Below are 15,856 nucleotides of genomic sequence, written 5' to 3'. Positions count from 1 at the left end.
CATCCGGGAGGACAACACAAGTTCTCAGCAGTCACTTCCCGAGGTGCCTGACCCGAGAGTCAGCGGACTCAGCCTCGGGGCCTCGGGCTCCCATAGGCAGCATACAGGGCAGGTTTCTAAAGGACTGGATTGGGAGCGGCTCCAGGACAACTGCTTCACTGCACTGGGCTCTGGGTGGGTGTCAGATGAGGGCAGAAGCTCATCTTGCCTACCACCTTGTAAGCTTCAGCCGAAGGTACAGATGACTGGCAGTAGTCAACAATGCTAAGTGCACTCTTCAACAAAACCGCAAGTCCCACACGTGCCATGTAGACACTGGGGGAATGTTCAACAGTCCTGAGTGTATTCCACAAAACTGCAAGTCCTTCACATGTCATATAGACACTGGGGGAATGTTCAACAGTCCTGAGTGTATTCTACAAAACTGCAAGTCCCTCACATGTCATCTAGACACTGGGGGAATGTTCAACAGTCCTGAGCGTATTCTACAAAACTGCAAGTCCCTCACATGTCATATAGACACTGGGGGAATGTTCAACAGTCCTGAGTGTATTCTACAAAACTGCAAGTCCCTCACATGTAGTACCAGCCCTCACATGTCATCTAGACACTGGGGGAATGTTCAACAGTCCTGAGCGTATTCTACAAAACTGCAAGTCCCTCACATGTCATATAGACACTGGGGGAATGTTCAACAGTCCTGAGTGTATTCTACAAAACTGCAAGTCCCTCACATGTCATATAGACACTGGGGGAATGTTCAACAGTCCTGAGTGTATTCTACAAAACTGCCAGTCCCTCACATGTCATATAGACACTGGGGATTCTGTACAACTGTCTGGTGAAAGCAATATCTCCATTTCCATGCTCATGTCCCACTTTAGTTCTGCGCATGCACACACACACACACACACACACACACACACACATTCACAGGGGAAGGAATGCAAGTCCTCTCCAAACCTGTTATCAGTAATAACCCAACCTGCTCTCCCACAGCACCTGGCACATGCTTGGACGAGTGACTTCGCAGGGCTTCTAAGCATCACCTAGGAGGAAGCAGTGAAGGGTTCCTGCCCAAGTCAAACAGCTGGTAAGCAGCACCTGGAACTTGCACTCAAGGTCCTCGGACCCTGGGTTTAAGCTCGTCTGCTCATAAACACGTGTGACCACAACCCTGCCGGCCCCATGGGCCACAGAAACACAGGCTGTCTCAGGGCTTGTCACCTTGAGATGAAAGCAAAGTGCAGCAACCCACGAGGTAAAGCATGTCCTCCACATGACCGCCTGTGTCCCCATCCTCACTCCTGTGAAGCCACAGCCCTGGACCCAGACTGTACTTGGAGACAAGGTAACTGCTCTCCTCCTAAGAGGAGCTGTGCATACAAGAACCCACCAGCCAGCTGGGCATGCTGGCGCATGCCCCTAATGATCAATTTGAGGCCAGCCTGGGACTATAGAGCGAGTTCTAGGTCGGACTGAGCTAGAATGAGACCCTACCTCGAAAAAGCAAAACCAAAACACACACAAAAAAAGAGGCACACACTGGAAGAAAGGGGCCATTTAGAAGCCAAGCAAAGAGTATCAGGGACATCAACCGCCAACCGTGGTCCCAGATTTCCGTCCTGCAGAACAGTATACGATATGTGGGTGTGAAACACTGCCGCTGAGGCTCGCGTCCCTTTTTGAGTATCTCCAGTCTGCTTGGCCTCCTGCCACCATGTCCAAGTCTGGGGTATATCTCGCTGCACACGTTTCTCACACGCTGCCCTGCTCAAAGCCAGCTGCCCCGCCCCGCCCCCCACCGTCCTGTTTGCCTTCCTACAGCTTCCCTCGGGTGCCACCACCCCCTCAGGAGTCATCAGCTGTTCCCTTCTCTACTCTGAATCTCCCATCCAAAAACCACCTTCACCCCAAAACCACATTCCAGAAGAGCTCAGGCCTTTCACTGGCTCCCAGAGTCCTGGGGGACCTGCTGTCCCATCTAGCCAGGCTAAGATGCCACTGAGCTGCCTTGTCTCCTATCCCTGGTCTTCATTTAGCACTTGAGGCAGTAGGGCATGAGAGCCTGTACTTAGAGCGGGGGTTAGGGCTCAGTGGATGAGAGTGGTAGGACATGAGAGCCTACGTGAAGTCACCCCAGTGTTCCTCCAGCAAGAGGAGGCGGAGACGGGAACCCCGGGAGCTCCTGTGCCAGCCTGCCACACGCAGCGGGGATCCACAAAGAAACCGTCTCAGACAAGGTGCCAGGTGAAGACCCATACCGGACCTCTGCACGTGCTCTCCCCCGGCCCCTCCCGTGCACGCACGCACTCACGCACGCACTCAGCATATGGGGCGGCACGGGCGGATGGGCATGTATGTAAAGTAAACCATTGTATTGTAAACGCTCTCCACGAGATACCCGATTCTGCCTTTTGGGAACCACTCAAGGGGGGAAGGGTCTCTGAATCGCCCCTTTTGAGATTAAAACGGATTTGGGCTTTGTTCAGTTCATCAGAAAAGCAACTTTTCCAAGTACCAAGCTACCCTTGTTACAAACAGCCTCAAGTATCCAAGCTCTACAAAACATATTAAAAACAATTCCAAAAGAAAAAACAAAACAGAGTAACTAAGATGGTTCTTTCCAAATTTACTATGTATTTGCCATTAAACTTACCATTATTTTATTTATGAGACAGTTCTTCAATATTGAATATCAATTTTGTAACAATTGTGATTCTAAACTCTTAAGGTCAGCAAGCATTAAGTACTAAACAACATAAATGACCACTTTCAAAATGTGGAACACTTTACTTTTTTTTTTTGCTTCCAACACCTGGTGTCACCGGCATAACATAGGATGTGTTTTTGAAAAACAAAAGCATAGGATGTGGCCTCAGTGTTCTGGGCTGGCTGTGTGGTAGCAGCGACAGCGAGGCCGGCCCTGAGAAAGGCCAGGAGCCCTGGGCCAAGCCTTCCAGAAACAGGATTGTACTCTTAAATAGCTGTGGTTCTTTTATACCTGTGTGTTCCCAGGAGCCATCACTATATTCGTTTTTAATTTTAAATGTAAGGATGCAAGGAAAGACTAGAGCAATACAATTCTGAAGTACTTTTTCTCTCTGACCAGCACATCACAAGTGGAGGTATGTTGGCCTCTCCCTTCCCAATTTTGTGCCTTTATATTACACACAAAGCTTTACTCTCCAAATTCACAATTATTGTTATGGCCTGGTGGTGACAAAACTAAAATTAAAAGCCAAAACTTCCTATGAAGATTTCATACTTTAATTTGAGCTGGGCATAGTGGCACACACCTTCAAACCCAGCACTTGGGAGGTAGAGGTAGGAGGATTGCAGTGAGTTCGAGGCCAGCCTGAGACTCCATAGTGAATTCCAGGCCAGCCTGGGCTAGAGTGAAACCCTACCTTGAAAAACCAAATTAACAGTAATAATAACAATAATAATAATAATAATAATAATAATAATAATTTGTAGCCAGGTGTGATGGTGCACACCTTTAATCCTGGTACTTGGGAGGCAGAGGTAGGAGGATCACCGTGAGTTCGAGGCCACCCTGAGACTACATAGTGAATTCCAGGTCAGCCTGGGCCAGAGTGAGACCCTGCCTTGAAGAACCTAAATAAATAAATAAAAAATAATTGGTGCTCAGGTCACACTTGACAACAAAAGGCAATTTCAGAAGGGAAGACTCAGTCCATAAGCTCTGACTAGCGAAAGAAATTAGCATCCCAAACCTGGTCCAGTTAGCCTCCCAGTGATGGTGGCAATGTTCCTTTGCACATTTAACCACCAATAGCCAATAGCAAAAAAAAAAAAACACAAAAACCTGCCTGTAAGACAGTTCTGTTATTTTACAAGTTGACAGTGTTTTGAAACATGCCTCGCTCTGATTTCCAGGCAGCAAAAGGCTGTACGAACCTCTCTGCAGAAGCCGATTTCTAACCACAGAAGCCTGTGAACCAATTCTCTCAACAGCAAGGGACAATGGAAGAGTTGGCAGCCTGGGCTTCGTAACCAGTAGGCCCGCCATCAGAGAGTCCAATGATGGTACTCACCTGTGGCGAAGTGCCCTGGGGAGGGGGCATCTGTGTCTCCAAGTGCCCCGTGCCCTTACCTCACCCACCGTATGCCAGTTTGTTACGCTGTTACACGTATTTCCACTTTGGACAGCCATCTCCCGGATGGACTTGCTACTGAGCTCACCAAGACACATGCCAGGCCGTGCCTGCTCCTGGCTGTGAGGTTCTGCTGGGAAGCCACTGGCATTCCTGTACTTGTGTGCCTCCTGCCTCTTGAGCACAGACTAAGGTTGGTGACTCACTTGTCTATTTACTTTACTGTATGTGGGTTTGGGTGGGTGTATGTGTGCACACACGCATGCACCACAGTGCACGTGTGAAGATGAGAGGATAGCGTTCGGGTTGGCCCCACTTTCCACTTGCTTTGAGGCAGGGTTTCTCATTAGTCACAGCTCTGCTCATGAGCCTCTAGAAAATTCTGTCTCTACCTCTTTTCCTGCCAGAGACACATTGGGATTACAGAAGGCCACCATAGCCTCCTTCTCCTTTTATGCGGGGCTAGGAGATGTGATCTTAGGTAAGGTCCCCAGAGAGGTGTAGCAAGGACTTCATCCTCTGAGCCTCTCCCCAGGCCCTAGAGACTCACTTCTGATGCACCGAATGTAAAGGAAGGCGTAGTATTTGAAAGTCAATGCGTGTCCCCCATTGGCCTGAGGTATTTTTTTTTTAATTTTTTATTTATTTATTTATTTATTTGAGAGCGACAGACACAGAGAGAAAGACAGGTAGAGGGAGAGAGAGAGAATGGGCGCACCAGGGCTTCCAGCCTCTGCAAACGAACTCCAGACGCGTGCGCCCCCTTGTGCATCTGGCTAACGTGGGACCTGGGGAACCGAGCCTCGAACCGGGGTCCTTAGGCTTCACAGGCAAGCGCTTAACCGCTACGCCATCTCTCCAGCCCAAGCCTGAGGTATTTTTGATTAAGCTTGCAACGTAAGCCTCCATCGGGCCAAGCCCTGCTGGAGGAGGTGTCACTGCGGGCACCCTGCCACGGGCACAGAGTCACTTGGAGCCCTGCCTGCTGGTGCCCGCTGTGGATGCCACTTCCTCCACTACTGATGGTGCTTCCCCTGGGTCCCGTGAGCCTGAGCGAAACCCTTTCCTCCCATAAGCTGCTTCTGGTCGGACGTTTGCCCAGCAGTGAGAGAGTAAGTGCATCAGAAGAGATGGGATATTTTTTTTCTGAGATTAGGTTAAGACTTCTATTTTGGGGTCTCTCCCTTGCTTTCAGATTCCTCACTGTAAGGGAGCAGGTTTCCCTCTGTGGCCTGCCGCCAATAATTTGAGAGTAATTTGTTCCTTAGCAGTAGACAACATATTAAAAAAGGCTGAGCCTGAGCTATTTTGTGTGTGCACATGTGTGTGGAGGTATCTTCCTCAATCTCTACCTTATTTATTAAGACAGTATTGTGACTTGAATGTAAAATTCCCCTAGGACTATGTGTTTGAGCATTTGGTCCCAGCTGGTGGTGCTGTTTGGGAAGGTTGTAGGAAAGTGGACAGTGGAGGTGGGCCTTGAAGTTTGATAGCTCAGCCTTGCTTCCTGTCTGTCCTGTCCTCCTGACTAACTGCACTGGGACCAGCTCTGTTCCAGGCCTCTGCTGTCAGGCTTTCCCAGCCATGATGTAATGCGTCCTTTTAAAACTGTGAGCCAGAGCAAACCCTTTCTTCTTTAGCCGCCTCCTGTCAGGTATCTGGTGACAGCAGCAAGGAAATAACTAATACATAAGACTGGTATTGTAAATAACTAATACATAAGACTGGTATTGAGAAGCGGGGTTGTTACTACAGTAAACCTGCCCTCAGGGCTCGTTAGGTGTTTGGAACTGTTTGTAGGGGGAATGTGAAAGAGTTTGGAACTTCTGGCAAGAAAAGCCTAGTGTGCTGGGAGCAGTGCTTAATAGACCATTCTGGCAGGAGTTTGGAAGACTGAGATACAGAGGGAAACACAGACATGAAATTTCAGACGGAAACAAGGACTCTATTGAAAACTGGGCTAGAGGCAGTTCGTGTGATTTTTCTGGCAAAGAAACTGTTGGCCGTATTCTGAGGAGCTGAATTCAAAGGCAATGGGTGAATATGTTTGGCAGAGGAAATCTCGGGGTGAAACTAGCTAGCCAGCTCGCCATGGCAATCTCCCTGACTCTGCCTCCAGAGAGCCAGATTTACAGAACCACTCTGCCCAACAATTATGGGGGTGCTACAGACACACCCCCAGGTCCTCCCACTTGTGTGGCAAGGGATTTCTTCACCTCCCGGGCCCTGTCAACTTTTCCACATGGCTCACAAGGGCCAGTCACGTCAGCACCTTTTACCGCCTGTCCTCTTTACTTACAAGTCTGCTGCTGCCCGAGGACCCTTTTAACTCTTCGTTCTTCAACACATTACCTGGCAAAACCCCATGGGGTTTCTTCTCCCCTCAAGCTCCATCTCCCCGTGTGATCGTCCCGGCCCGAGCCCAGGCACAGAGCGCTGTGCCCCAGCCGGGCAGGGGGGCAGTAAATGGCTCCTCGGGGTAAAACCACTGTCAGTTGCCAGGCTGGAGTCCTTCTACCCTGAACCTGTCAACTTCCCACCGCTTATAGCACCACAACCCTCAACATCAGGGCACCCACACGCAGCCCAGGGGACACCCTCCACTTAGACCTTTGTGCCTCGTCCTGCCCTACGGCACAGGGCCAGTGCCGCACCGCAAGGCTGTCACACCCTTAGTCTCCTCCGGTATGGAGCGATTCCTCAGCCTGTCTTTGTTATGATCTTTCACGTTTTGAGGCCATTCATTCCTTTCACTGAATGTCTCCCAACTTGGTTTCTTGAGATGTTGCCTCTGGGTTACATTCTCACAGGAATTGTTCAAAACGTTCCTCGCCTTCTCTACTTGTTGCTTGATTTCAGTTTGTCTTGTTCTTGAGGATGTCCACTCTGATGACTTTTGATGGCCAGCCTTCCCACTGTGAAGCCTGTATCTTGACCCCCGGCAAGGACTTTGTGAGGAGTCATTCACGTTTGCACACATGCCTCACTCCCAACCTAGCCCCGCATGCCTTTGCCCACGTGTAGGTGGGTGGACTGGGCTCTCCCATCCCACCCTGTGCTGCGGGCACTTCTCTGAATCCTACGACTGTCCTTGATTTGGCGCGATGGAGTCACTGCAGCGGGCCTCTGCCCCTCTTCCCGGCTTCCTCGCTGTCCGCCTTGCCAGCTCAAGCTGCCCCAGACTCACTTGGATGTCCGTGGGCAGCCTGGGAGCCATCCCATCCACCAAGCCAGGGTCTGCGGTGAGGTGCCCCCTTGACAGGCCACCTGCCTGCTATCCACTTCGACACTGGGCACGGACGAAGCTGCGTCTGCATGTACTTCTGTGTCTGCTTGTTGAAAACCGTGAGTCAAAACAGCGCTCTCTGCTCAACCTCCACTGCATGCTCATTCCAGTTCCTGTGTGCCTGTGTTTGTACCTCCTTGCTCTGACGCTGGCACTCCTGGCTCCACTGGATCGGGCAGATCCACTCCTTTGCTGGCACACCTGGTCCCACTGGATCCGGCTGGTCCACTCCTTGGCCACCTCTGTCACCCCTGTTCAGGTTCTGGCTCTCTGCAACAGGACACCCTCCTCAAGGACTACTCACCCCACTGAGGCTGAAACTCTCCAAGCCAGGCTCAGGTGGGGGAGTGGGCTACACGCTGACTCCCTCTGTGGGACGGGCTGCAAAGCCACATTGAAAGGTTCATGCACAGGTGGGGAACCCTGTGGCTATTCCTGAAATACAACACACCAGGCTTCTTTTCACTGTTAGCCTGTGGCTTCCAGTGTCAGCATCCCTCACGAGAGAAAATGGCTGTTGAAATTCTAGCCATGCGGTCACATTCCAAGGATGAGGAACAAGGAAGGGCCGATGGGGAAGCAGGGCCCTATCCAGGTGAATCAGGCTCCTTTCAACATCTCCCTAAAGTTCTGCACATCTCCGCTTCCAGCTCCTTCCCCATACTTAATCACATGGGTCACTGAATAAAACAGAATGAGGAATTAAACAGGAGAGAATGGCTATTTGGTGGCAACTAGTGACCCATCCACTCCTATTTTTTATATTTACTGGCCAACATTCTGCATCCAGGAGTTAATGAAGACCTCACATAAGCCTCCTCACCCATCTCTACATTTCTAAAGTCCCTATGAAGGTCACATTAAGTGTCCAGGACCCCTTAGAAAGGCTTAAGTGGCTTCTCAGATGACATACCTCTACTTCTTGGTTCACCTAAAAGTCCTACGTGTGAGACAGTGTGGCACCGGCTTCCCAAGAGCTCACTCAGTCTCCACATAGTTCACAGTTTTGCCTATGTGAAAACACCAGGCCAAACTCTAGTCCCAGACACAATGATAATGGTCTTGGCACTCTGACAATCTGTAAGGGAGGGAAGGAGGGAGGGAGGGAGGGAGGGAGGGAGGGAGGATAATGATGCCACGGAGGTAACTGGAGAAGCTTGGGCACCAGTGCAGGAGAACCACGTGTGGAGGTGAGATGCACAGTGCGAGCCCCCTTGGGGTGAGCCTTATCTGAATCAATACTGTGTCTCCACAGGGGAAAGAAAATGGAAATGCACTACTTAATGTTAATGCAAAGACTTTGTGAATTTTTTCTTTGTTTTGTGAGGTTTAGCAACATTTTATTACAGAGTTGAAGAAAAGGAAAGAAGGCAGAGCTCCTGTATAGCAGGAGGACCCAGAAATGGGTATTTTAGGAAAGAAAGTAAAACAGAAAGCTCCTGAGTTGGGAGGGGTCCCCAGTGTGTCACCCCTGCTTTTATCTTACTCTCTTATGAGAGAAAGAGTGGCGTAACTGGCCAGCCAGGGCCTCCAGCCGCTGCAAATCGAACTCCAGACACGGGTGCCGCCTGGTGCACATGTGCACATGCATCACCTTGTGCGTCTGGTTACGTGGGACCTGGAGAGTTGAACTTGGGTCTTTAGGCTTCCCAGGCAAGTGCCTTAGCTGCTAAGCCATCTCTCCAGCTCCTGCTTTTACTTTTTGCTTGTTTGCTTGTGCTTTTTTTTTTTTTTTTTTTTAAGATAGGTATCACTGTAGACCAGGCTGAACTAGAACTCACCTATATAGCCCCAGGCTGGTCTCAAATTCAAAGTAATATTCCTACCTCAGCCTCTTTGGGATTAAACACATTACCACCATGGCCAGCTAAGGTGTTTCTATTTGTAAATTATTACAGCAGAGCAATTTCCTGACAGTGTCCCCAAACCATCAGAACATAGCTGCTCGGTGGTGTCCTGACATAGAAGCAAGTGGGATACAGCACAGACATACGCTTTTCCTTCCTGGTACAGTGGCGCATGCCTACAATGCTAGAGCTGAGACACTATCTCAAAGAGTAAGGGGAGAGTGACTGAGGAGGGACTCCACACATACGCGCATACATGTGCACCCCCACGTGTCTAGCCATATACACAGACCTATGTACACACACATGTTCAACACACACACATACAAAAAACAGGAGAGATGGCGTAGCAGTTAAGGCGCTTGCTTGCAAAGCCTAAGGAGACTCATGTTCAACTCTCCTTGTCCTATGTAAGCCAGACGCACAAGGTGATGCAAGCATGCCAGGTCGCACATGCACACAAGGTGGCACACACATCTGGAGTTCAATGGCAGTGGTGGGAGGCCTTGACATACCAATTCTCTCTCCTTCTCCCTCTCTCTCTTTCTCACTCTTTCATAAAAAAAAAAATTACAGTCTGTTTGGCTTGCCACAAGAAAAATAAATGAAAGAAAAAAACCATGCCCTAGAGATGTCTCTCATGCATCTTACCATTCTGCTGAACCATGAGTTGAGACCTTCTGCGGGTTGCTAAGTCCTAGTGATGACAGGTCCTTCTCAGCAGGGAGACTTTCCTTCTGATGAGTTTATGAAGTAAATGGTGGTTGAGCAGCTCCAGGTGAGGCAGGAGTGAGGGTCAAGGTTGGTCTTGTCCCACACTAGTATGTGTGAGCATGCATGTGTACGTTCGTGCGTGTTGGTCACTGACACTAAGCAAGGCTCCGTTACCAAGCTGGATCGCAATCCTGCATCAGCACACACACCGTTGGCAAATCATTAGCATGAGATAAGACAGAGCTGCGTCTGGTCGTGCCTGGCTCCCCCAGTCCCTGTATGCTTTGGTCTCTGGGCCAATGGTTCAGGTTCAGAAAGCCACACCAGGAGAGGGTGTAAGCCTTGGCCCAGGAGCTTCTCTACTTCCTGGGGCTACAGAAGCACCTAGTCAGCCGGGGTGGGGCACTGAGCCCCACAGACAGACAAACGGCCTTCCTAGGGCAAGAACTTTTAGTGAGGGCCTCAGAAGGCAAGCTGGGCATGGGGGTGCATTCCTTTGAGAGACAGAGGTAGGGAGATGGCTGTAAGCTTGAGGCAAGCCTGGACTAGAGTGAGACCACACGTATGAGAGCAGCGGGGGCAGTGGATGGCAATGAGGCCTGAAAGCTAAGCAGAAGTGGCATCGAGGGAAGGGCGAGTGACCAAGGGCAACTCAGATGGTCCTGTTTGGGGGCTGTCAGAGAGACACCACGGAAGAGGAGAATGAGGAATCACGTAGAGTTTCAGTTTTGTAAGATGAAAGGTTTAATGTATTAATGGAATATTAATGTAAAGACAACACATCGGAACTGTCACTTCGATCATGGTACATGCGGTAAATTTTGTGTATAGTTTTTTTCCACAACTAAAAATAAAAAGCATTTGAGAGCATTTTTAAGCTTTTCATATCCATTCAGGGCTGTGACACAAGATCGCATGGCCTGTTCTGTGACCAATCCTGCAGGGTGCTGACCAGAGCTGCATAGGTGCCCAGATTTAGGCAAGGACCTGCTTTCTTGAATAAATGCATGGGATTCATTAAGCTACACACCTGTCCAAGGTAAAAATGGAAGGTGATACCTTTTACTATGTAATATTTGCAAACTCCATCAGAGAGTCACAGGGCATTAAAGCTGAAAGAGACTTGAGAAAAGTGAATCTAGACTTTAAACTGATGTTTTTAATTATTTTTTTCTGAGGTAGGGTCTCACTGTAGCCAAGGCTGACCTGGAATTCACCATGTAGTCTCAGGGTGACCTCAAACTCGTGTCGACACCCTAGCTCTGCCTCCCGAGTGCTGGGACTGAAGGGGTGTGCCACCATGCCTGGCTCTGGACGTTTTGCCTGAGGTTGCTTAGGCAGCAATCACAAGAACTGGGGAGGTGAGCCACATCCCCTGGCCAGCTCGGAGCCTGCTCTGGGAGCAGCAAAACAGAACAGTCCAAGTCCCTGCCTTGGACCCACACTGTTAAATGCACTGCCACCAGGGGGCACTGGCGTGTTAGAAAGGCCCAGTGCATTGCCCCTCTCCCTCCCCTGTAACCCCAGCCCCGAACAAGCCTGAACAAGCTACGTTTAAAGAATATCCACAAGTGACTTTTTAAGCTAAATGAAGATTTGGGAGGTAAGAGCCTTCCTAATCCTTCATTCCTTCTGAATTTGCCTACCCTTAACAGACGTAACAATTAATACGTTAGTTCTCAATCAAAGGTGACTTGGCTTTAGAAATTCATCCCATTTCTTTAATACTTGGGACCAGATCTTCCAAACACCTGGTCTCTCGAGCCTCAAAGTACAATGAGCTCAAAAGTCCACCCGACACTGGCCCGTCTTCCTTCGTCTGCTCAGTGCCTCTCCCCTGTTCCGAGATTGGGAAGGAATGTTGGTCACCCTCCAGCAACCTCGCAGAGGAGAAATGGGCAAGCGTGTGCTACTGGTCTTCCAAACAGAGAACGGAACCCCACTGCCTGGCGTGTGCACGGTGCTAACAGCCGAAGCATTAACCAGGGCAGCCACGGGCTGAGGCTGGAATTTGCAGACCGCCTCTCTCAGCAGTGACCTGGTGTCTTCAGAAGCGCTTAGCTGCATTAAGTGGGAGAGGAAGAGGACAAGCACTAACTGCAACTGCATTTTGGTAAGTAATCCAGGAGTTTCGTCTACATTTGAAATAACAGTGACCAGTAATTCCAGGTCCCAAATCACCCAAAAGAGAGATACAGGACCTCTATTTCATAAGGAAAATGTTAGTCAGGCTCCTTCCTTGAGCTTCTCATGCTGTCATGAGGGAATGGGGTCAATTACAAACTTCCATGTCTGTTTCACAAATGCCACTGGACCCATTTTTCAAACTGTAATGATGTTCACGATAGTTAAAAGTGGTTCAAAGAAATTTCCACATGCAGCCAAACCTTTTTAGGTAATGAACCTTTCACTAGCATAACACAGATGCAAAAGCAAATACGGTGCTGCTGTGTGCTCACATAAGACAGGGTGAAAGCTCACGAGATGCACATCGTGAACGAATGGATCACAGCAAGTTTCATCCACACCCTGTATTCCACACACCCTGCTGCCCTTTGCTACAGGTGATCTCTCAAGTGGCGAGGTTAACAGGGGTTCCTCTCTATCCCTGTTCTACTTTCATACTTAATTGTAGACCATCAGCAGGATAGTATTTTTACAAAGGTTATAAGATAAATTTAATCTAGCGACTTTAATAAAAATCAAGTCATTTATTTATTTATTTGAGAGAGAAAGACAGAGGGGAGCAGGCAGAGAGAATGGGCACACCCGGGCCTCCAGCCACTGCAAATGACTTCCAGATACAAGCACCATCTTGTGCATCTGGCTTATGTGGGTACTGGGGAATAGAATACTTTGGCTTTTTAGGCAAGTACCTTAATCACTACTTAATCACCATCTCTCCAGCCCCCAAAATAAATTTTTATAATATCAAAAACTTGAGATTACATAACAAACAAACAAAAAGAACCCTAGTAGGATAGTCCAAACCAAGTGTGACGCTGACAGTGTGAAATGCTGGCAAGATGGGGAGGCGCTGGCGCTCACACTGCTGGTGGAAAACGGTACAAATGATGGGAGGCAGAACCTGGCTGTCAGCCTGTGGGTGACGGACCCCAAAGAGAGCAGCTTTCTCATGGCGAAGCGCACAGTTGTCCTTGAACCTGTAGCAAACAGTCTAGGTCATTACATTTTACTACAGGTCAGAAACTTCAGAGGATCTGGCCTTTCCTATCTCTGCCTCCCTCTCCCTTCCTAGACAGTTAGCATTCTGAGAAGATGGCCCCTTTCCAAAATCCCAACCCCAGACTCGAAGCATCAGGACTGAACTGCTAAACCAGCCACCCCTCCATGGGGCTCATAAAACCCTGCGAACCTGGTCTTCCCCACGAAGCCACTCCCGTAGAACCCAGATCTGAGTCTCGAGGTGGCTTCTCAACCCCCCCTTGCCTCCCTTGCTTCCATCTCTTACATTCGGGGCTTAAGTCCTGAAGCTTTAAGCTATAATAAAATCTTTCTAAACCTTATCCTCTGGTCTGTGGATTTCGTTCTTCAAATTTGTAAGATATGGGTGCAAGGGAGTACATGGAACCCCAAAATTCCTGTATCACAAGCACTTTGAGAAAAAATATGCACATATAAATAACACACACACACAGCACTTGCCACACAATTGTGAGGACCAGAGTTCAGATCCCCAGCACCCATGTAAATGCTGGTGGCCATACTGGCCCGCCTGTAACCTCAGAGCTCAAGCGAGAGAACTTCTGTCAGTAAGTAAAGTGGACAGTGACTGAAGAACACTCCTAACACAAGTCTGAAGTCCACGTGCATGCACACATGTACCCACAGAACATGTGAACACATATTACGTACACATGCATACACACCTGCACACACATGTACCCACAGGACATGTGAACACATATATGCACATGTGTACCCACAGAACATGTCAACACATATGAACACATGCATGCACATCACGTACACATGTAAAAACATTATGTCTTATAAGGGTAAACATACACTTACCTTATGACTCTTTATGACTCAGCAGTCACACTCCTGGGGCTTTACTGTAAGGAAATGAAACTATTCACATAAAAACGTGCATACAAATGTTTATAGCACCTCTATTCGTAGCCACTCCAAACTGCAAATAACAGACATATCTTCTACAGTGTATGGCCACACCCTGGGTGGGATCCTGATAAACAAAGAAAGAGCGTGTCCCAAAGGCTGTGCATGACAGAAGCCAGTCTCACAGGTTAGATGTATAAACCCTACTCTGACTTTCTGGAAGCCACGGAACTTACAAGGATGGAGACCTGACCAGTGGTTGTCAGGAGAGTGCAACGTAAAGGGCAGAAGAATAGAGGGCTTTTGGTCTAGGCTTCTGAGGACTTTGGTGATGGAAATCCTCTGTATTAGGACTGTGAACGGCTACAAGACTTGGGCAGAAAATTATGCTACCACATGTACATTTAAATAATAATGAGTGAAAGCATGCACCTACTCTATAACAGTTAGAATCAAAAGTGAGAACATTAGCAGTCAATTAAAGAAAAGCCTGGCACACATTACTTACTTTATGACTAAGAGGTAAGAGATGTTCAAAGTAAAGACAATGGGTGGGTTTTTCAAAATTCAGCTTTGAATAAGCCAACTGCACAGACTCGCTTTTATAAAACTGAGGAAAAGTGAGTATGGTTTTAATAATACTCTGGAGTATTCTTTGTTCATTAATGTTAGATAGGATTTTAGTTACATAAGAAAATAACCTTTATACAAGATTCATATTACATCATCTTGGGGGAGCAAAATTACACAATTTCTGGCACTTGCTTCAAAACTCTCCAAAAGCAAACCAAACTGTAAAAACATGAAGGGAGACCCACCTGAAGTGGGGCAAAGTTTACACAAATGTGTGTTGGTTTCTGGTGCTGGTGGTGATACACAAGGCTTACTGAAAGTGGGCAAGGAGCGGGGAGGCAGGAATGGTCCATATAGGCACACATGTCTCTCTGCAGGGGCCCAACTCTGGCCAATCTGTACCTCACTGCTATGCATAAAAGGCAAGAACATTTCCCTGTCTTTCTGCAGCAGGCTTTGTTACTGGCTTAGCTAATACATCAGGGGGAAACAGGAAGCCCTGAGCCACACAGGTGATCGTGAGATCCATTCCTGGGTTCGGAGCTAGCCTAGGAGGCCACAGAGCACCTGGGCAGCAAGCACACGCCTCTTCTTCCCGCCCCAGCCCTTGCCTTTCCCCGGCAGCGTTCCCTGCACACGCTGCCAACGGGCAGCCTCAGCGCGGGCGCTCTGTTCCCGGCAGCGGGAAGACACCCACGCAGTCCTTCACGCCGCCCTTACAGGCGGAGTACCCTTTGTGAAGTACATGGGATCTGAAACGTTTCGGGTTTTGGCATTTTCCAGATTGTGGAATATTTGCACAGACTTTATGTCAAGCATAACTGATCCAAAATTCTGAAACTCGTTCAAAATCTAAGGCACTGCCATTCAAAACATCTCAGATTTTGGAGCATTTCTCATTTCTGGATCACTCTTGGCCTTTGGAGTTCAGAATGTGTGTTCACTTTGCGTAGGCCACTGCCAGAGTGAGAAAGTGACAGGAAGCAGACACATGACCACAGAGAAACGAGAACGAGGCAGCAGGCACCTGAGCTCCTGGAAGCTTCTTACAGCTAGTGCATCCACAGCGCACGCGACTTCTATCGACTGTCAACTCGACAGGACCTAAACCGCATGCGAGGCTCTGTGGACATGAGGGTGGCCTCTGCGCATGTCTGTGAGAGGTCACCTTGGTAGGGTCTCACTCGGTAGTCCAGGCTGTCTTCAAGCTACAGCAGCCCTCCTACCTCAGC

The 15,856-nt window shown here is 48.8% G+C and overlaps 1 protein-coding gene and 1 pseudogene across 21 annotated transcripts in view; one reads left to right on the top strand and one right to left on the bottom strand.

Annotated features, from left to right (window-relative positions):
- Nucleotides 1-15,856, bottom strand: part of Ggact (gamma-glutamylamine cyclotransferase) — a 56,769-nt gene that overhangs the window by 17,698 nt on the left and 23,215 nt on the right. The window lies entirely within an intron of this gene.
- The window catches only part of LOC101594973, a 9,961-nt pseudogene continuing 1,330 nt past the window's right edge, over nt 7,226-15,856 (top strand).

Source organism: Jaculus jaculus, chromosome 3 (genome assembly GCF_020740685.1).
Source record: "Jaculus jaculus isolate mJacJac1 chromosome 3, mJacJac1.mat.Y.cur, whole genome shotgun sequence".
NCBI classification, from domain to species: Eukaryota; Metazoa; Chordata; class Mammalia; order Rodentia; family Dipodidae; genus Jaculus; species Jaculus jaculus.
This window is presented reverse-complemented; position numbering and strand designations above follow the sequence as displayed.